Here is a 23,165-nt window from a genome sequence, read left to right on the forward strand (position 1 = left end):
TAAATTCAATTTTATTTAGAAATTATAGGATGAAATTTTGTTGACACTGAGCTACTGTGTCATCCTCATAAATTAAGAGTATAAAATATCTACCAAATGCTAGCAGGATAACTTGTTGAATTTGGATCATTATAGAATTCAGTAGTACTTTGATGACAGAGAAACAAGTTAAATAATGTGCACAAAGTTTTATGTATCTATTTATTAAGAAGTGCTAAGATAGGTTAATTTACAAAAATGGTCAAATAGTAAGATGTAACATCAAGTTCAAGCTTATTTTTTTAAGTGGCTTATTGCTCTTAGAGTCCATGGTTAGCTACACTTGAAAAATGCTACTCAGGATAGGAAAAAAATGCTCCCTCCCCCCCCCCCCCCGCTTCAATTCAGAATGTTTTCTGTTTCAGAGAAAATAACAATTATTACAAAAGCCATGAAATCATTCAAATGGCATACTGGAATCATGTTAGAAGCATAATAAATTAATGACCATCGCTACCAAATTTATAAGAATTCATAGCCTCTTGGAAGGAAGTGAAGTAAGGTGATTCCATGACTGGCTCCATTTGTAATTTGGAAAAGTTTATTTTAGCCCTGTGAACCAACAAGGATAAAATCACGCGTTGATATTTCAATAAGAAACATTTAGTTGAGCTGATTCACTAGAATCCTATGACTGGCAGAGACCCAATACAAGTGTGTCCCTGTGCCACACGAGGGTCTGGCTGAGGGATCCTCGCAGAGACAACAAGGTAATTTCACTGTGCAGAGACACAAATGCAGAAAAGGTCTGTCATGCACTGCGGCAGTGGAGACTGTGAGCACAGAGCACTACAGCATGAATGCCTGTTTTAGGGAAAATGAGGTTAATCAGGAGCATGACGCTGATATGTCACTGGCAGGGTGACCTGCCTGACTTTTCTTTGAGCACTTAGAATGGCTCCATGCACATTCTGAAAAGTGCCACCCCGAGGAAGCAACCCAACGGGGCTCTTGTTAGTCCCTCGGCACAGGGCCGCATGGATGTTTGAAAAGCCAAAAAAGTGAAACACTTCCAGGGCATAACAGGGGCTGACGGTTTCAAAGTGGATAGAAACTTCATTCAAAACGGTCCTTTCATTCTTTTCCATTGTATGACTGGGCTGATAGTATATTAATAAGAACATCTCTGGCTAGATCCTTCTTGTGGTTACAACAGAAATAAGTTTGACCCGTTGTATGATATGATTTCACAATTTGGTTCTTTTTAATAATTCACTACTGCACACTCTAATATACCCAATGCCTATTACTCATAATGCAATTAACTAATTACATTAGCTTCCCATTTTCTATTAATTATTTTTCATTCGATGAGATGAAAATTTTAAAAACCCCACTCCAAAATGGAAGTGGGCCACTTATTGATGACATGCCTTCTCCTAATCATGAAGATTTGCACGGCGGCAGAAGAAGGCTTTTGCTACTTCGTTTTGTATTTGCAGGATCTTGTTTAGGAGGGATTTGAAAGCATAGCATGATTAACACGAACTCTTACAAATTAAACATACATTTTTAAATTGTAAATAAATAATTTATATATAAAAGAATGTAAGTGATTTTCAGGGTCAAGAAAGCCTTGGAAACGACTGCGTTTCTCTCCGGCACAATGGCAAGCAAAGATGAAAGCAATTTCCTTTTAATTACTTGTCCAATTGTTAAATGATGTTGCCAAATGAAACTTTTGAAAATAGCATTTCGTGATTATAATGTGATATTTCAGGAAATTCATCTGTATAGCGAGCAGCTACAGACTGATATATGGTAAATATAAGGCAAGCATTTAAGCTCACATAAGCCTATATACAAAAGGTCAGCAAGTTTTAACTAGAAAAGGGCATTATTTACATTGATAGAATTCATGATAATTAACCACAGAGAAGAAACTAGGATTCAGAGAGCTTTTATGAAACCCAGATTTTTGGACTTAACATACATACTTTTCCCATTTATTTATAAGACAGATGTAAACTAAAATTTAAAAAGACATCGATGCAACGTAATTTCCACAAATCAGACCTAACCATATAATTCTATCACCGAAAAACCACAATACACATGCCATAGAGTCACTGAATACACACACTTGTTACTGTTTGGTACTTTTGTTTAAAAAGCAAAGCAGGATTTGTGACTTGTTTCGGTGATTTTGAATGCTTTTCTATTCTCCACTCTGTACTGCATTGATCATTTCCTCTGGAGTAGCAAAGAGTTGCTAAATTAAACTACTTTGAAAGAAGGCTGAATGTTCACGTACAGTATGTCAGGACATATATTAATCCATGCAACAATATGCATTATAAAACTATTCTACACCCAAATATATGCTTTAAGATTCTATATCATTATTATGGCCTTAGAGCCATAATAATGGCTCTTAAATAATTAAGAATTATCATAATTTTATTCATATGGAACAGAATGTAAAACAAGTATAATCTGAACAAATATTTAATCAAAGAATATCCTATTTACTGTCAGTCTTTTTTTTTTCTTTTTTGTAAAGCAAGATAGTTTTGACTGAAGCTTATTTAGAAAGATGTGAGGAAAGGGAAAGAGAGAAGCACGTGTTCAAGAGAGAACACAGCCTTCTCCAGAGTGGAAATAGGCAAGCAAAACACCAGAGACGGGGAAGTGAGATGTATTTTCAAGGGAGAACCTGGGTCTGAAAAGCATTACCTGTCACGGTCCTACAGGAAATATCACAGAGATACCACAAAATTTGTCTCCCAGTCAATGAAAATCCCTCCACAAATAAATAATAAACTGCATAAACATAAATTGACAAAAATACGAAACAATTGGCAGTGAGACTCCATGGATATGGGGAAGAGCTTATATCATTCAGGCTTGTAGAGTAACTGCATCGAGTTAGAAGACGTTACAGTGGTAGGCAAATAAGCCTTTACTTAACGTAACATAGTTTCACATGTGCAAAAACTTCACAATGCATATATAAAGCATTGAATATGCATTATTAGAGAAAAATAATCCTATAGGATCCTCGAGGGCTGTTTCTCTCCATCCTGGAGTTCTTTAAGGGACTTCCCCAAAGAAGTAGAGAACAGAGCTAGCAGTCCTGTGAAGAAATCCCATTCCTTTCTTCCTCTCTGTGTTCTGATCCTTCACAGCTAGACACGCGTCCTTGTGCAAGTCAGGAGGCCACAGAATGTATTAGTGACTAATTATAGCCTCAAGGAAAACAAGTACAGTTTCTGATATGTATCTTTACACATTCTCACCCAACTAATAATCTCACTCATGCCACATTACGGTTGCTTCAAATTTTACTTTCTTCAATATTTACTAAAAATCACACATTTACTAGTTAGCAAATTGACAGCAATTAATTATTGATTGAATGGAATTTCACATCAACTGACAGAGCACGTGGATCTGAGACTGCTTCATGAGGTTGGCAGCAAAGGAAGAAGTACAGCAGTTACTCACTTTTTACCTGAACCCTGGCCTAAAGAGGATGTCAACTGTATTTTATCTATTTACTTTGGGGTCTCCAGCACTGCTCGGGGAGTTGGGTGCTATTCTTGCTATATTTTGGCCCAAAGTTGGGGGCCACTAGGACCACCCATAGTGCTGGGTTGAGGGATGTTGTGTGATTCCAGGGAATGGAGCCATGGGGTCTCTGCTCCTCAGCCCATTGAGGCATCTCCCATGCCCTGAAATGAACTTGAAACTGATTTTTTTTCTTTTCTTTTTTTTTTTTTTTTTGCTTTTTTGGGTCACACCCAGGGGTTACTCCTGGCTCTGCACTCAGGAATTACTTACTCCTGGCGGTGTTTGGGGATGCCGGGGGTTGAAACAGGGTCGGCCATGTGCAAGGCAAATGCCCTACCCGCTATACTATCACTCAGGCCCCAAACTGATTTCTTTGAGAGCAGTTATCTCTGCATTTAGCTAAATTTTCATTCTTGAATAGCTATACTCCCGACTGAAATATATCCATTTTGGGGGTTACTTAACTCTATAATTTGAAAATTCTGAGTGCCTTAATATTTATCATGGATACAATAAGTAGCAATAAAAAAAATCGGGGCAGAGCCGTTAGATGTCGCAGAATGAAACACCCTCTCGGATGGAAGATGTGGGTGTAGTGAGGTGGGATGTTTCCCATAGCCAGATTCTGCCATGCAGTGGCCACTGTTTCTTGTGTTTCATTTTCCTCTCTCACAAGCCTTCACTATGGAGCTGCTCTCAAAATACAGTTCATGGACTCGCTACAAAGGTGACATAGTCCTATCACAGAGGACTCAGAGAATGTTGACACTGATGTCCAAACATCAAAGCTATGTAAGATCAACTGATCAACTGAATGTCTTTTTCTGAGCCCCCTGAGTTCCCTAACTGGGTGGTCCCTGTGGCCTGGCAATATCCAGTGTGGTTCTCCAGAGCACCCCATTCAGAGGTGCCTTTCCAGCAGTCAGTGCTTGCTCTTGCAAATAGCACCACGACTTCTTACCAAGGTAGGTGATGGGAGTAGGAGGGGAGGCTTCCTGAACCTTCCAGAGGTTAGGCTGTCACCGTGTAAAATACTCCCTACACACTTGAGATTCATCTAAATGAAAGTCTTGAGCCATTTAGGGGAGGGGAATATGTTCTAGTTCCTCATTTGACTCCTCACCTTGCCTTTATACTTATTTGTTTCTTCTGAAACATGAATTCAGACAGCACTGTTGGGAGACTTTTGCTCCAATGTGCTAATTACACATAGATTTTACCTTTTTATTTACTTATTTATTTTATTTATTTATTTTAATTTATTTTTTATTAGTGAAATACCATGAGGTACATTTGTAGACTTACAAATTTTTGTGCTTGGCTTTCAGTCATACAATGATCAAGTACCCATCCCTCCACCAGTGCCCATTCTCCACCCCCACCAATCCCAGTATCCCTCCCACCCCCCCATCCCCTGTTGGACCTAATGAATATAATAGCATGTTAGTAGTATCAACCTTTTAATTTGTTATTTAAAATACCCTCTATGTTAAAAGTAGGCAAAGGGATATTCTTGATAACCCTTCAGTATCAACACTGCAATCCACAATGCCCAAAAGGGGATGTGTGTGTTGTGTAGGGGGGAAGATGAGAGAGAGAGAGAGAGAGAGAGAGAGAGAGAGAGAGAGAGAGAGAGAGAGAGAGAGAGAGGAAGATGAGAGAGAGAGAGAGAGAGAGAGAGAGAGAGAAAAGAAACGTGACTGCCATAGTGGCAGGCAGTGGGTAGGAGGTGGGGGTGATGGGAGGGAGTCTGGGGACATTGGTGCTGGGAAACGTACATTGGTGGAAGGATGGGTGCTGGAACACTGTTGACTGAAACCTAATCATGAACAGCTTTGTAAGGGTCTATTTCACAGTGATTCAATAAAAAAGTAAAAATAAAATACTAAGAATAAATAAATAAAAATAAAATGCCCTCTGTTCCTTCTCTCTAGTTAGAGTGTTTTCTCACTTTGTTGATTCTATGCTTTAATACTTTAAATTGACACACACACAAACAAACACACACACATGCACACACACAAGAAAACAAAGAAAGGAAAGAACTAAGAGTGTGTCTTCTAGGGAGAGGGTGTGGTTGAGGTGGTGCAGTGGGCAGGGGACTTATCTTGCTTGAGACCTGTGGATTGAATCTGGCGCTGGTCTGGTCCACCAAGCCCTTTCAGGAGTGATGCCTGAGCACAGAACCAAGACTCATCCCTGAGCACTCCAGGCTTTGGCCCCAAACCCAAACCAAGAGTGTGGCATTTGGAATATTAATGTTATTTCAGTAATTTTAAATTGAACAAAAATTCTTTAAAATTTCACTAAGTTTTTCCTTTGAAATCACTAAAATTAAAATAATGTTATTCTTCCTCCATACACATCCCTGTAATAGCCAGCAACCAAGAGAACATTCAGTCTCGTCTCCTGATATTTACGTATGCCCATCCTTTCCCCACCCATATGGGGAAGGACCCGTCCTCGTAACCACTGGAAGACTGCATAAATGGCAGATTGGTAGGTGATAGAATAAAGCAAATGTCCGTAGAAAACTCCGTGGCTTCTCCCTCTTCCATGAATCACTTACTCTGGGCAAGGTTGTCAGTTTGGCACTGATGGATTTGGCTTGGGGTGATCGTTGGTTGGAAGAGTGCTTAGCATTTAGTGTTATGGCAATAGTGCTGGCCTCCAACTACTAGATGCTCGAAGCAACTCCCATCTTACTAGAAACAACCAAAAACATCTCTAGACACAGGCAAATGCTTCCCTGAGGAAATAACCATCTCCAGGGGGAAGCCAGTCGCCATGTCACAGGAGAGTCAAATAGCCCATGGAGAGGTCCACTTGGCAAGCAGCCAAAGCTTCTTGCCACCAACCAACACTTAATGGAGGTATGTGAAGAGGCCTCTTAGTGTCTAGCTCACAAAGGACGACAACCCCAGTAAGAGTCTGAGTCAGCTCCACTATCCTGGTCTCTAGATACTGTGGGAGGTTCATGTTTATTAACTATTGTCACTGTCACCATCCTATCCTCCTACTGTTCATTGATTTGCTCGAGCAGGCCCACTAACATCTCCATTGTGACACTTGTTGTTACTGTGTTTGGCAAATTGAATATATCACAGGGAACTTGCCAGGCTTTGTTGTGTGGGAGAGATACTCTCGTAGCTTGCCTGTCTCTCCGAGAGGGGCAGAGGAATCGAACTCGGATAGGCTGTGTGGGCTGAGTGCAAGACAAATGCCCTACCCGCTGTGCTCCAGCCCTTATTATCTACAGCCACTAAATTTGGGGAAATTGGTGTTGCGGGGGGCACAGCTAGACCATCATATTGGTGGTGCTGGTGTTGTGTGGTGCTAGAATTTAATTGGGGCAACCTCTTGGGCACATCAAAGCATTTTTTAAAACCAAGAAAAGTCTTATTTTCACTTTTGGAAAAAATACTTGTTTCTCATTGATTGGCCTGAACATATTTTTCATGACTGTCCCTCTTATCTGTCATGCATTTCATAAACAATATCATTCTTTTCCATTTTTTCTTTCTCTTTCTTAAAATACCATCCCTTTCTTCTATGATCATTAACTTCTGAGACTTCAAATTTCAATGGACTGTCTAACTTTTTCCATCTTCAGAATGTTCTAAAAATATGACGTGTGAATAGTTTCTACATGTTTATTTTAAAATGTCATGTAATAAGACCTTTAGCGATCAGATGAAAACCCACCAAGAGAATTCTGCAGAGTAAATTGTTCCTCAATATATTTCAAAAGAGGAAGAATGGAAGGAATATAAGTGTGAGCAATAATATTTGATGAGCACAGTCATAAGATGAGAAAGCATAATTGTATGGTTTTCATCAACCTCAACACCTGGCTTCCTGTAAAACCCAATATTTCCTAATAATAATGGTAGTTTTATCTTATGGAGTTCATTATAATCGAATGATTGCTATGTCTTTTAAATTAACAGTTCTACAAAAATGCTAAATGAAATCATAAGAACCTAAGAACTACTGTTACTAATATTAGTTAATCTCATTTAATATCTTCATTAAGCATTCAGATTTTTACTACCGCTTTAAAGAAAATAAAGAATTGGTTATTACACATATAAGAGCATTATAATGTTCATTTTTAGCTTTACCTGAGCATTCTTGAAATGCATATTAAAACTTGCTGACAACTTATGTTCCTGTTTATGTTCTACCTAAACATTTGGGAAGGGGGCTAGAGTGATAGCACAGCGGGTAGGGCATTTGCCTTGCACGTGGCTGACCCGGGTTCGATTCCCAGCATCCCCCTGAGCACTGCCAGGAGTGATACTTGAGTGTAAAGCCAGGAGTAACCCCTGAGCATCGCCAGGTATGACCCGAAAAGCAAATAAATAAATAAATAAATAAACATTTGGGAAAAAATAATCAAGAGCTATAATAACAAATTTTTGAACTTTCATAGAACTCTAAGAGCAATACAGCTTTACAAAATAAACTGAAGAAAACAGTAGTCACACTGACCAACATTGATTGACCAACATTGAGTGACATTGACCAACACCTCTCTCTCTGTTGGGATTGCCATACCTATCTGTATTTGAAGGCAGAGAGGAGTACGTTAAAGTTCTTTCCTAATTCTACAAAAGGAAATAATATTAGGAGAACAGAGGTACCATGTAACGATACAATAGAAATGAGTACAGAGAAGTAAGCATGTCAACATAAAGACCTGATAATTAAGGGAAAATTCTCATTGAAAGAGTATATTCATTTTGGGACTGGGGAGACAGTATAGGGCTGAGGACACATGCCTGAGGTACTCCCAAACCCCTTCAATCCTGGCACTAATGGTCCCTAAGTGCCACCAGGTATAATCTGGAGGTCCTGAGAATTTCTAGATTGATGTCCCTGGTCCCTGGCATTGCAGGGCCCGAACAGCAGGTTTCAAGCAACATATCCTTGAACCCTAGCATTCAACTGACTGGCACCGAGGACCGAGTATCACTGGGAGTGACAGAAGTGCTCCCTGAGCACCCTTGAGAACCTTCCTATTGCTCTCTCTAAATTAAGCAACCAAAGAAAACACAAATGAGCTTTATCCTAAAGTAAAATGGAATTTAATATTTTTGAAGGCACTTAGAACGCTAAAAATATTTCTTTTCAAAAAATCCCCATAGTTCTTTTAGGTAATGAAAGCTTTTAGGTTTTTCTTTCTAGAGTAAAGTGGAAAGTTTGGTCTAATTATAAGTACATAAAATATCTTTGTTTAGACAACTGACTTGGGATACTGAAGAAATAGAAGGCCTAATAAAATATGTCATTTGGTACTCACTCCAATTAATTAAATTTAAAAACCTTGTTCTTGATGACCACATACACACATCTATAAATTCTAATAAGCATAACAAGTCTGTTTAACCTCTGTAACTGATTATTAAATGATAAATGAGTGTTATGACAATTAGCTGTTGTACTGGTACATACATGGAAAATTTAGTAACGGCCAGGTTTCATAGTGCACAGAATCCTGGGTAAGAATAAGCAGTGTTTGTGTGTGTGTGTGAGTGTGTGTGAGTGTGTGTGTGTGTGTGTTGTGGGTCTGAAGGTGAATGAGACGCAAATCACAAAATGTGGAGACAGACTAAACCATTATCACAGAACATTACAGTACACTGCAACATCCCATTTCCTGCACAGTTGTTTTCCTTAATTGTTTACACCAAAATAATCTGATGATTCAAGAAGACTTTCCTCCTTAAAGGATTCTCGCCCAATACCTAAGCATTTCACCCCTTAGAGTACAGCTTCCTTTGAAGATAGGCAGCAATATTAGGATTGGGTTTTTAATCACTCACATGTTAAAGAGAAAAATCACTAATACTGATCACATGGATAATTAAGATTGATTGACAAACTTTCGATAAATGAAACTTTTTCTACTGTTTCTCCATAAAGGGCTTTAAAACACATCTATGTACAGAGCAAGTGTCGCTTTTCTGGTAAAGAACAAACCACGAGGCTACAGCACGGCACTGTGCATCCTCCGGAGTGATTTCCGTTCTGCAAAGCTTGTCCCCTTTTCCTTTTGCTTCCCCCATGGCATGAAAGATCACACACTCCGGGACTCGGGGTGTCCACACCCCGCCCCCACCCAGACATCTGCCAATGGTGCCACTGTGAAGGGATTAATTCAACCTGACAATTTCCAATTTTTTTCTCCCCACTGTAACTTTGTTCACTTTATTCATTGCAGAGAGGAAAAGCAGCACAGTCTGGAAGACAAAGGTAGAGGATCCAAAGATAAGTAAAAAGTAAAACTCATTTTAATTTTTATTATTTGATGCAGTTAGTTATTTTGGAGGGGGAGGGGTTCACACCCGGTGATACTCAGGGGTTACTCCTGGCTCTGCACTCAGGAATTACCTCTGGCGGTGCTCAGGGAACCCTATGGGATGACGGGGATCAAATCCAGGTTTCCTAATCTCAGCCATTCTTGGGTGTTAGTCTCCTATTTTGTTACTTTATGTTCCCCAGATGAATTCAATCTTTCTATGTCTATCACATGCTAGGGGAAAAGGGAGCTCAGATAGAGAAGGGAGCACCAAATAAAGGGTGTTGGGAGGATCCTCCCAGGAGGGGAGAAGCATGCTGAAAGTAGACTATAGACCAAACATGATTGCCACCCATTGCCTTTTTTGCAAACCACAGCACCCAGAAGGAGAGAGAGAACAAAAGGGAATGACCTGCCACAGAGGCAGGGTGGGATGGGGGGATGGGGGGGTAGGAGGGATACTGGGACCCGTGGTGGTGGGAAATGGGCACTGGTGGAGGGATGGGTACTTGATCATTGTATAACTGAAACCCAAACACAAAAATTTGTAAGTCTACAACTGTACCTCATGGTGTCTCACTAATAAAAATTAAAAAAAAATTAAATTAAATTAAATAAAAAAAACAAATCCAGGTTTCCTGCATGCAAGGCAAATGCCTTACCCTCTGTCCTATCTCTCCAGCCCCTATGTTTTGTTATTTGTGTTTAAGCTATTATATTAAGGCACCGTGATTTACAAAGTTATTCATAGCTAGTGTCAGGTACATAATGTTTCATTATCAGTCCCATCACGAGATGAGCATCAACTTCCCCCCACCAATGTTCCCAACTGCCTTCCTGCCCCACCCCATCAACTCCCACCTGCCTTGCCAGGCACCTTTCCCAGTTTGCTGGTTGTAGTTGGGATCGGATGCTTGGCTGGTTCTGTGACCCATGCCTCAGCACCATGCTGCCATGTGTCTAAGGTCCCTGCCCTGTGCCCTCCAGGCCTCCTCTCTTTTGCTCCCTGGTTTCTTCCCTTCTGTGTTCCCATCAGTTCTATAATCGAGGCTCCAGGGTAATCTAGCTATCGCCCTCTGGATACCTTGCATTGAAAGTAAAAATAAAATCAATGTGAAATTCACACCTTTCACTCACACTTAATTTAACTCAGTTTGATTCTCACTCTACTGATAAAGGGCAGGATCAGCACTTTTTACTTTGGCTGTGTTCATCTTTGTAGCTCTTGCTTTTTATTTTCTCACATGATCGATTTATTCTTTTAATTTCCTCCATGGAATCTTTTTTTTATGCATTATTCCCAAAATTGATGGAAGAGAAGGGATTTATATTCCAGTTGGTGAAGTAATGTACAAGAAATGCAATGCTAGAATAATTTAAAGTTATGTAACTTGCTAAGGAATTTTAATACTTACTGATTTAGAGTGTAATAAATGAAAGTTCTTTTGAAATACAAAGAAATTGTATTTCATTTAGTTGGAATTATTTTAGTCCAAACTTGATTTCACAAATGCGGCCGATTCATTAGTCCAGTGCTTACATTTGGACTTTGAATCTTAGATATTTAATTTCAATGCAATTTGTATAACTTCACAAGGTTACATTTTCCTTATTCTGTGGATTCTCACAGCACTTTCTCTGAAGTGTCTGAAATATGAAAAGGTACCAAGAGCACAAGCTCTTCTAGGAACATTAAATCCTATAAAATTTGCTACTTGGGATTACATTATTTTTTCTAGAAATAACTTAAATATTATCTTCCCTTACCCAAGATATCAATCAAATGCAATTACCTTCCAATTATGGTTGACTTAAAGTGTTATTTTCCTTTCTACTTCTCATAATTAACCTATTACAGAACAAACAAAAGAAACAGCATGGTATATGTCTACTTGAATACAGGAATTACACAATTTATACCAGGGACTTTCTCTTTACTCCAAAAGAAATGCTGCTTTTTGTCATGGAGAGCACATTTCCAAAGAAGCAGAAAATGTTGCAGTCCTGTATACTATTTGCTAAATAAACATGGGGGAGGGGGCTCACGTGAGTATCATAAAACATATAAGGGTATATTTAATACAATAATTAAAGGTATATTTAATACCTACATGCTAACTATCTGAGTATTTTTATATCTGATCAGTTCAGTTCTGATTTTCTAGTTGTATTCAATTTACTCTCTGATACGTTACCATTTACAAAGTGTTCTCTTACATTTAGTATTGCTTTATTCTCACCCAAAAAGGCATAAGATAATCTCATAAGATAGTATCAAATCTACCTGCAGATAATGTAACAGTGTTAGAGATAGTCAAGAGTTCCCGGAAGTCATACCCTTAGCCAACTTAGGCTGCATCAGTAGGTAGGCTACAAGCCTAGACAACTGTTGTTTGTTTTTTGGGGGGGAGTATGGGAGAAGGGCTCCCAAGCAGTGCTGAGGAGACCCAAAGGTCTCCCAGTACTTCTTGGACAACCAGAATTTGGTGCTTGAGCCCACCAAGGAGATGCCCACTGAAGCAGGCAGTACTGGGGACTAATACAATCACTTCCGGGTGAGCTCCAGGCAACAATCCAAATTTAAATATGGAAATATCAGGGGGTTGTGTGATGCTGGGGATCTAACCTGGGTCCCTGACCACTGCATTATCTCCTTTAGTACCCAGGAAAACTTTTCAGAGCTACCCTAATATCATCTGGGTGACAACAGAAGGATTGTTAAGGTATAATTCTTTGAAAAATAAATCTAACAGCTGGAATCATGTAATTTATTTTTTAACACTAAGGATATTTTATACCTCTTAATGAAAGGAAGCATGTGGAGCTTAAGTTGGGTAATATAAGTCAGAACTCTTAAAATTTTTTTATACTACCAAATTATAAATACTTAAACAAAATAGCTATATTCCAAATGTATTCACACCTCTAAAGCAATAGTTTTCAACCTTTTTTACACCTGCAACATAGCACCAGTTCTTGGACAGGTGGTAAAAAACACTGCTCTAAAGTTAATATTAAAAGTTAATGCATAAATATTCCCCAACTCTATTATTCAAATGAACCTATTTCGTAGCACTATAAATCTCATATCAATTTGGTTGCTGCCAATGCTGTCCAGTCATTAAGAGAGAACGTGATGCAGAAAGAAATGAAGGAGAAGATGTAGAAGACCTTTAACCCACCAACATTCCTGACCAAAGGCTATGAATCCATCACAGGTTTATTTTTTTTAAAAAAAAGTTATGCCAAACCTTACCCACAGTCTACTTTATAGTGATTTATAGCTGACATCTGAAAATCTCCTTTTATTTTAATGATCACATCAATTGGGCAATTAAGGGCTTTTTGTCTCCACGGAATATAGCAAAACGAACAGATGTCTTTAAAGAATTTTTGAAAAAAAAAACTTTTTGAAGGGTGCTGACTACTTACATAGAATGTTAGTCAAAGTTGTGCCCCGGAGACAAAGTATTTTTTGCCAATGTATTGAAGATGCTTAGTTTGCATATATATTCTTCCTATCATTGTAATACTTTTATATTCAAGGTACAGGCTAAAGAAAATTCAATAAAGATGAAAAGGATTAGCACTGAGCATCAGGTAAGAGTCTGATTTTAATTATAATGATCTCAAATTTGTAGTAGAGCTCTCCTGGCATAATGATTCTTAAGTGTCTGTATTGAGTTAAGCATGCCATGAAGCATGAAGAATTGTAAGATTGATTTATCAGATATTCATTTAAGAAATAGTCAATTAAAATAATTAATGTGTAGTGAAACTCGGCTGTAATGTCTTATGTTTTTAATCTTTCCCAACCTATAAAATTAAGAATTATTATATCTCACAGTCTAGATGGCATAAAATGTTTTCTATACAAATTGCAATGTTACTACTAGGGTTTTGATTATATGTTTTAGGTGAAACTAAGAAGATATACTGCTTTTACCTTAAAACTTGACCTTATTTTGAATGTTGTTTTTTGTTCAGTATATTGCGAAAAGAATGAAACTGCATTTGTTTCTTACAGAATAGGATGGGATATATGTTGTCTACATGTATAAAATATATGAAAGCTTATACTTTTACCATAAACAAATATGTGTCTGTATGGTGAGATATTTCTTTGCCATATTTGAGCTAGACTGTTTGGCTTAGAAGAGAAGCAGAGGAAGACAATCTTACAAAAATAGGAAAGGAAAGCATATAGAGTTTTCACTCTTAAATTTTTATTGGAACCGCCAAGCAAACAAAACAAGCTAATATTAGCATAAACCTGTGCTTTTATTTTCAGCACCATCTTAATTTCTCAACATATGCATGAAAGGTCATTCACTCAAAGATGTATTCATAAAAAAGAAAGCCTCAGAAGACTAAATTGTAATCCTGAATGCCAATTACTTTATTCAATTCAGTCTATTGCTAAAGGTTGTGAAGTCTGTAATATTAAAATACCTCAAAAGGCAAATCTCACCATCAGTATTAGAGCAAGAGGAAGTACAGGTGATACTTTATACAGACCAGAAGCAGGAACTGGCCAGCTGCATTTGTTTCTCACATGTATTCGCTCTTTCGTGATCCAAGTTCTAATATTTCTAACATCCAGTGTGTCCGGCCTATACAAGATCTAATGAAAAATTTGTTTTTCACTTTTTATATAATGCTTATATTTTTTAGACACAATCACTGTCTTCTCACACTATTGAGAAAAGCCTCCAATGATCCAAATCTCAGATCTTCTATGCTCCCAACTAATGGAGTTCCAAATTTGCTCATATATTTAAACATAGTATCTGGGATCACTTCCGCTCGTTGCTGACTTGTTTATTTATCCTTTGAACTGAACTAAAGCACACTGGTGATATATTATGTGGAGGTTAAAGATGAATGATTTATCACCCCTATCAGACTTTATGGAACTCAGAGTCATACAAGGATGACATGTGTAGATGCCATGATACTATCCAAGGAATACAGATTCGTGCTGCGAGGTCAACATAGAGAAACAACTAAATCTACCAAGGGTACACTCTGGACAGATCTTAAGAGTATATGCTAGATAAGAAGAAAAGGGAATGAAATAAGCAAAAGCACTTTGGAGAGATTGGAGTGCATAAAGAATAAAAAGGGGCTGGAGTGATAGCATAGCAGGTAGGGTGGTTTGCCTTGCATGCGGCTGATCCATGTTCGATTCCCAGCATCCCATATGGTCCTCTGAGAACCACCAGGAGTAATTCCAGAGCGCAAAGCCAGGAGTAGCCCCTGTGCATAGCCGGTTATGACCCAAAACAACAACAACAACAACAACAACAACAACGAAACAACAACAAAAGAATGAAAAGAGTTGAAATAAATATGTTCTAGAAGGCAAAATTTTCACTGAGCATAGTTTCTAGGATTTGGAGAAAAACCGAGTAATAAATTGGGGCAATGAGTTAAATGGACCTGGATTGTGGAAGGACAAACTGTAAATAAAGGTTTACATTTTGCTCTTCTTAAGTTCATTCCTCCAATCTATGATGGCATCACCTTATTTTTTTCTACAAGATGTAGATGAAATACAACACACTGCTTTTCTAGTGCTGTAGGTCTTTGGACTAGCTGATTTGATTTTCCCCTTTAAACACCTCATAAACGGAACATCTCTGGAAACACTATGCCTCTCCAAGTGTGTTTTCATGTTCTCTGTAATACTCGTTGACCAGTACCTAGTCCACAATATTTTTATTGTTACTTTCTTAATTGTGGTGGTACACCATACCATTCATTACTGTTTTTATTCTCCCACGCGAAGCATATTATAGCTATTGAAAAAAAATTCAATGAGCAGTAACATCTTATGAAAGTGACTCTCAAAAGCTCATTTCTTAATAATGAAATTGTTGTAATATTTTAGAAGTTTAAACAAAAACATATGGCTGTATTTGAAGCAAAGATACTCTATTGCTTAAAATGTGTGTATCCCCCCAAAAGAGAAACTATGATCCCTCTTTTCTCACGAGAATATATTTAGGCTTGACTCATTCTATTAATTGTGCACTTTAAGTAGATTTTATAGTAGTTTTTAAATCACAGCTAAAGAAATATGATTACAATGGTATTAACATTTATGGTCTTGGTGCAATAGTAAGCTTACCTCACCAACACCAAGATGCAGATTTCTTTTTTAGCCTTTTGGGTCACACCCAGTGATGCTCAGGGGTTACTCTTGGCTCTGTACTCAGGAATTACTCCTGGCGGTGCTCAGGGGACCCTATGGGATGCTGGGAATCGAACCCAGGCCGGCTACATGCAAGGCAAACGCCACACTCACTGTACTATGGCTCCAGTCCTCTGTATATTTTTAGAATGTTTTAAATTTATCTTTAATACTTATTTTCAATTATCAATATGTATGGCTTTTTATTCTAAAAAAATCATAGTTACATCAAAGGCAACAAACTTCACATAAAATAGCTAAATAAAATGTTTACAAATTAAATACAATACTTAATGGACCTACTTTAGATCACATTGTATTTATAAATATAATTGTAAAAATAGAACCAAAAAAAGGGCCGTATGACAGTAATAGGTAAGACTTCAATTCATAATCAGAATCAGATTGAGTTGTATAATATAAACACTACATCTAATAAATGTTTATTGAGTGCATATTATGGGTCAGGCACTTATAATTCAATGGGTAAAGGAAATGTTTCTAATATGATCAATCTTATGTCATTGATCGTTCCTTCAGATAGTCTGCTGTAAGTACATAAATTATAATAATATACCATAATCCTAGCGAATGCAACTGATAGAATAGAAAAAGGAATACAAATAAAATGTACCCAGAGGTTTTCTTAAGATTGGACTAGAATAATCATTTTAAGATAAATTACAGCACCATTTGCATTCAAAAATAGTATGAAAAAATCCACCACTTGTCCTAAAATTCTCTCCTGCCCCAGACTGATAAAAGGTTACTCTAATTGCTGAGATCCTAGACACTTGACATAAAACTTTGATCCTCAAATAAATTTCGTTGTGATCTACAGATACCATAAATCTGTACCTATTTAAGGATACTCCGATGACTGTCATAATGCTTTTATATATACTTCATAACAGCATTTTTTTCCTGATGTTATTTTAAGTGCTACTGAAAATACCACAAGAGAAAATTTTTTTGCAGTATTTCATTCTTTCTATTTTAGGTCTCAATTTCTCTCCTATTTATGAAATATCTACACTGCCAAAAGTCATCAGAATTGCACAATAAACCATAATAACTCAAATTACATAACCAAAAAAATAAAGTCTATTGGTTATTAAAAGCCCCAATTTAAAACAAAGTCTCAGACCAAATCTCAATGCTAATAATTTATCTATTAAAGTACCAAAACAATTTTGGTAAAAAAATATTTTGTGGACTTATGAACAGGTGAAGTCACTTTAGGTCAATCAAGAGAAATCTTATGTCAATCTTGAGAGAAGTAATCTAGGAGAAAACTAGGTCTTATCTGTTTGAGTATGTAGTTTTTCCTTCCTATTATTTTGGCAATGTAAAAACCTATTAAAAATGACAATCTTCATTTTCTCTAAGTTTAGAGATCTCATCTTTATCCTTTTGAAGTATGGAAACCATAAATAATATTTTTGGAATCGCTGGGATCTGGAATCATCCAATACAATCAAGTAGTGGACACTGGATGTACAAGTGTGATCAGCTGTGGAATCCAGCAATTAAATGCCCTACAGCTCAAAAGAGAGACAGTAATTCTAAGAAGTATCCAATTACTTTATTGAGGAGGCTGAGGAGGAGTAAGGGGCATGTTCTTCCCAGGAGTACTTGAGGACATGTAAGCACTTGACTCCGACATGGAGAACTGCTTTCTGCGTGTTTCATTTAGACATACTTACTATCCACGGACACACCACTCTGTCAAAAGCACTCTGTTCCATAAGGATTCAGCAATGCTCAATGTTAAGAATTCACTTTTCAAATTTAATATATATATATGATCAATATTAAGAACTCACTTTTCAAATTTAATATGCATTAGATCAACATTTGAATGCATAAGATTTTTTATCTCAGTATAGAAAAATATCCAAATGTATTTTCAAGTTAAAGAGTGATCAAATTATTCTCTGGGACCGGGGAGATGGTTCCAAAGACTGGAGTTCTGGTTTTGTATGTGGGAACCTCTGAATTGATCCTTGGCAACACGCAGGCCCTTGACAACCAGTAAGTTTCCTCCAAGTACAGCCGACCCCTGTTCCCCAAGAAAACTAAGTTATTTTTTATTCTCCTTTCCTGAATACAATATTATTCTACTCTGTGGCTGACCAAGGTTTGACCCCCAGAATCCATATGGTCCCCCAAACACCACCAGGAGTAATTTCTGATGCAGAATCGGGAGTAACCCCTCAGAATTTCCCAGTATGAACCCAGAAGCCAAAGAAAAAATCATTATTCTATACTGCAATGTTTGATAGCTTCTACATTCTTAGATGTACAGATCCTCTGTTGACATTAAGCATGCACTAAATAATGATTCATAGTCACCATTCCGTGGGCTTCTGTGAGACTTTCTTCCCACACTTAATACTCATCATGTTACATAATATCTGTTCTTTGTTTAAAAAATCATAATTAAAAATGACCATGTTCGTTGGCTGATTATTCAAAGCAATGAGAAACTATAGAAGGATGATGAGGGACTTCATGATAACTTTTTGGACAGACTCAATTAAAATAATTTTATTTTTTCTTATGTTAATTTTGTGCAATTAATACCACTTTTATATTCCATGTGCATGAGAAAATGTGAAAAGTGTAGCAATAAAAGAATCTCATTTCATATAATATAAATTTAATAAAATTTATCTAAGTTAAAAGAACTTTGTATATGAACCCAATGCCAGGATTTTAAAAGTATGATCAATTAATTAAAAACTACAATCAATTCTCTTTTGTTTTGTGGGCTACATCTGGCTGTGCACATGATTGACTTACTCCAGAAAGTACTCTGAAAACTCTATGCACTGTCAGGGATCAAACTCAAGTCAGCTGTACATAAGGCAAGTCCCTGGCCCTAGGGTCTCTTAGATGACTTGTAAACCTCCTCAGTAAACAATAATTTTAAAAAAAATAAGGTTCCTAAATTTTCGTGAGTGAAACATATTGCAATTACAGTTCTGTGTAATGACTAACTTGAAATCAATATCCACATATTACATCCAAACTCTCACTTCAAAAACTAAATTTCTTCCTACAAGCAATGGCGTGAGTGTACTGGGGTTTGCTTCCCACATGAGTAATGAACAAGTCCTAGGAGAGTATAAGGACTGAAGAAAAATAAGAATAAATGTCTCGTTAAATTCACACTATTGGCCCTTGATGCCCTTCTTGGGTTTCTCGAGATTGTATTTTTCTGTCTGACATTCTTCCTCTCATCACTGACACCAAACACTGGGGAACAGGTTAGTGACGATTTGCTGCTCTCGGTACCTTCTGGTTCCGGGAGTGTGACCCTCACCGTAAGAAATTAAAAGATATTTGCTGAATTAAACTTTATTTGTCTTTAATGACAAGGTCCAGGATATGTCACTAGGAATCAGATTCCACACTGAATAAAGATGGTAGAGATGTTTCAAATAAAAGTTAATCCAAGGGATAAAGAAAAAAATATTCCCTTTACTTCAAAGACAATAAAATCCTACGAGAAAAAGACAATGAGTGAGTGGGTAATTATAGCAGCTTAAATATGACAAGTGGAAAATTTATTGTAAAAATGAATGCATTTAGAATATGTCACCTTCTTAACTTGGAAAAAAAACAAAACTTCCCCATAATCTGATCTTTCCTGTGCCCAACTTCATATTTCATCGTCTTCGTTCTGTTCACTGCATGTCAGCTACCCAAGTCTCTATGTTAAACCTTGCGCTTGTCAACTTCCTTACAGACCAGAGTCGTGGGAACAGCTGCCCCTCCTTTGAGATCTTTCCTCTTTGCTCCATCTCAAGAAGATTCCCTCACTCCTTCCTGGTCCCCAGGTACTTCGGTAGCTTATTTTATTCTCTTTCCCTCACAGCGGAGTTGAAAATTCTGTATTTAATTGCTCATAGTTTGTCTCTTTCCCTTAGACTACAAAATCTTAAAAGGACAAACTGTTTTTGTTCATTACTCTAATAGCTGTAGCTCTGCTGCTTTGAACTGAGCTTGGCACACAACAGGCATAAATTATTATCTGTCGAATCACTGAGCTGTTGTGTGTACACGGAGGATGCAGCCGAACACTGAAGAAGGACAGTGCTGGCGGGCTGAGAGAAGGATAGAACTCAGAGAGAAAAGCCAATTCCATGGGAGATGGGTCTGGTTGGTATTAAGTCACACCCAAAGGGGGGAGGGAAACATTTTCTTTAAAAATGTGAATCAATGCTTCTTTTTTTGGTTTAACTCCGTTTAAATTGAGTCTTCTATTATTTGACCCGGACAGAATACCAACAAATAGAACTGCACAGTGGAGAGATGAGTTGAAATCCTGAAAAGCTGACAACGGTTGATTTTAAAGATACTGAGATGGGCAAACCCACTCGGATTAAAACAGTCACCCCAGGAAGTGGCCGAATCCTGTCGATGGCAAAGGGCTGGAACACTCACTGGACGAAGACAGGCTTTGGGGCTTTCCTGCTTTCTTAAACTTCCATCATTTATAAATAAAACGCCTGCCACATTTTGTTAAAGAAAAGAAACTTTCTAACATGTTGGGTTTTGATCTTGTCAACAGTTTAGCCTGCTACATCCCTTTAGATTTTCAACTCTTCACATCTGTATCTGTTTACTGTTCTGTTTTCTTTTTGCGCTTCATTTGGTAATGTCTACTGTCTACGCGAACACAAGTTCACTGTTTCACTCTCCCCAAAGAGAGATCTATTGACAAAATCTAGCCAACAAATATCTATTGAGCATTATTTTCCAGCACTTAAATAAGACATTAGTGTTAACTGATATTAAAAAACAAATCTGGGGTGGAGAAGGGGAGATTTAATCCCTTCCAGGGGTTAAGGTTCTTGCCTTGCATGGGGCAGACCTAGGTTTAATTCCCTAGCACTACAAGGTCCCCAAACACTCCTGGAAGATACCTGCACATAGAGCTTGCGGTGCCCCTTAACACACACAGGTGTGGCTATTCCCCAACCCTCCTGCCATTTTTTAAAAATAAGAACAATTCTTGAATACAGGAAGGTGACTGAGCAGTAGACCATGAATCTTGCATGCATAAGGTCCGGATAGTATTCCTTATGTTCCATACATTCTCTCCCTTCCCCCAAACACACACACACACACACACACACACACACACACACACACACACATACGGAGAAAGAAAAAAACCAATACCTGGGGCTTGCCCTATCCAAGAGACCATTGAAATTCAGCCTGTTTTATGACAAAGAGGAATGCAGACATGAGAAACTTAATTAAATAAGGAATCTCAGGATCTGCAGGCTAGAGTAGTTAATCCTCCATATACCCCCGCCTCAATAGTTCAGAAGTTTTAGGACTGGTGAAGACTATCCCAGTTGAAAAGGATCAGTGATGAATATCCCAATTGATCATTAACTGAGCAGAGGAGATTTTAGATGATTTGATGGGAATGCTGGCGGGAACCAAAAACTACAGAAGTGTCCTTAAAGGAAGGACATCTCGGTGCAGAGAGAAGCACATTGGCTTTCCTGGGCTGTCGTTGGCCCAAAGTGCTTGAGTTCACTGAGCTTGGCACAGAAACTTCTGCTACAGAAATGTAGGAGTGCTGCCATTTATTCAGCCACTGACTAAGCTAACTGAAGTGGGCACGAACTCCATATTACTTTAAATTTTTTTTTATTGACTATCCAGTGGTAGAGCATTTGCCTTGCATGCGGCCAGCCTGGCCAAGCCGGGTTCGATTCCTCCGCCCCTCTTGGAGAGCCTGGCAAGCTACTCAGAGTATCCGGCCCACACGGCAAAGCCTGGCAAGCTACCCGTGGTGTATTCAATATGCCAAACACAGTAATAAGAAGTCTCACAATGAAGACGTTACTGGGCCTGCCCCAGCAAATCGATGAACAATAGGACGACACTGCTACAGTGCAGTGCTATCCGTAAGATAGACCATTACAAAACTGTTCATGATTGGGTTTCAGTCATACCGTGTTCCAAAACCCATCCCTCTGCCAGTGACCCCATCCCATTTCTCTTCCATCATCTACCAAAACCCCACCCCCAGCCCCGGTCTCCCTCTGTGGCTGGGACTTTGAATGAAAACACTTTGTACACAGAGCTTTGAGGATGGTTAATCTGTTTGGGCTGGTTTTAGAGGGCAACGTTCTACTAAAAAGGTGTGATTCGGAGGCTGGTCCTGTGTGACCCAGCACCCTGCTCCCTCCTCAGGATGTGCATTTTCATGAATCTCTGGCAAGGCTCCTTGGAGCTGGCTGGGAGGCTTCAGATAGGTTTCTGACAAAACAAAATACTTACCCTGGAAAATGGAGCCCAGGTCAGTTGGTAAAGGTAAAGGTAAAGGCCCTCCAGTTGATCATCGATTTGCTCGAGCGGGCCCAGTAACGTCTCCATTGGAGACTTTGTTGTTACTGTGTCTGGCATATCGAATACTCTCAGTAGCTTGCCGGGCTCTCCGAGAGGGGCGGAGGAATCGAACTCGGGTCGGCCATGTTGGCCGCTTTGTAAGGCGAACGCCCTACCCTCTGTGCTATCGCTCCAGCGAATTCAATGGATATTACCAAAAGCCCTCTGCAGAATTTGCCCCTTTTCCATTAAAACAAACAAAAAGCGCCCCCCCCCCCCATTTTTGGCTGAGATTATCACTAGCCAATTCCTTGATTAATGATTTTTTTAATTTGTATGTTGCAAATGTAAAATATAACCCAAATGGTTCACTTGGACATGTATTACCACTTTTTTTTTTTTTGCTTTTTGGGTCAACCTGGCCATGCATAGCAGTTACTCCTGGCTATGCACTCAGGAATTACTCCTGTTGGTACTCAGGGGACCATATGGGATGCTGGGAATTGAACTGGGGTCGTTCGTATGCAAGGCAAATGCCCGACCCACTGTGCTATCGCTCCAGCCCCAAGGGTTCTGTGGCTGGGACTTTGAATGAAAACACTTTGTACACAGAGCTTCGAGGATGGTAAATCCTTAGCTGCCCGGATTCCTGTCCACTGAACACAGATGAAAAGGGGAGAGACTGGCTCCTTCCAGGGGAGTCTGCCGATAACACTTCATTTAACATTCGACTTGCTTTAAAATGTTAAAAGA

General features: G+C 38.5%; 1 protein-coding gene across 5 annotated transcripts in view; it reads right to left on the minus strand.

Annotated features, from left to right (window-relative positions):
* SOX5 (SRY-box transcription factor 5) overlaps positions 1-23,165 on the minus strand; it is a 445,641-nt gene that overhangs the window by 50,489 nt on the left and 371,987 nt on the right. The window lies entirely within an intron of this gene.

This window comes from Sorex fumeus, unplaced genomic scaffold, assembly GCF_029834395.1.
Source record: "Sorex fumeus unplaced genomic scaffold, SorFum_2.1 ptg000100l, whole genome shotgun sequence".
NCBI classification, from domain to species: Eukaryota; Metazoa; Chordata; class Mammalia; order Eulipotyphla; family Soricidae; genus Sorex; species Sorex fumeus.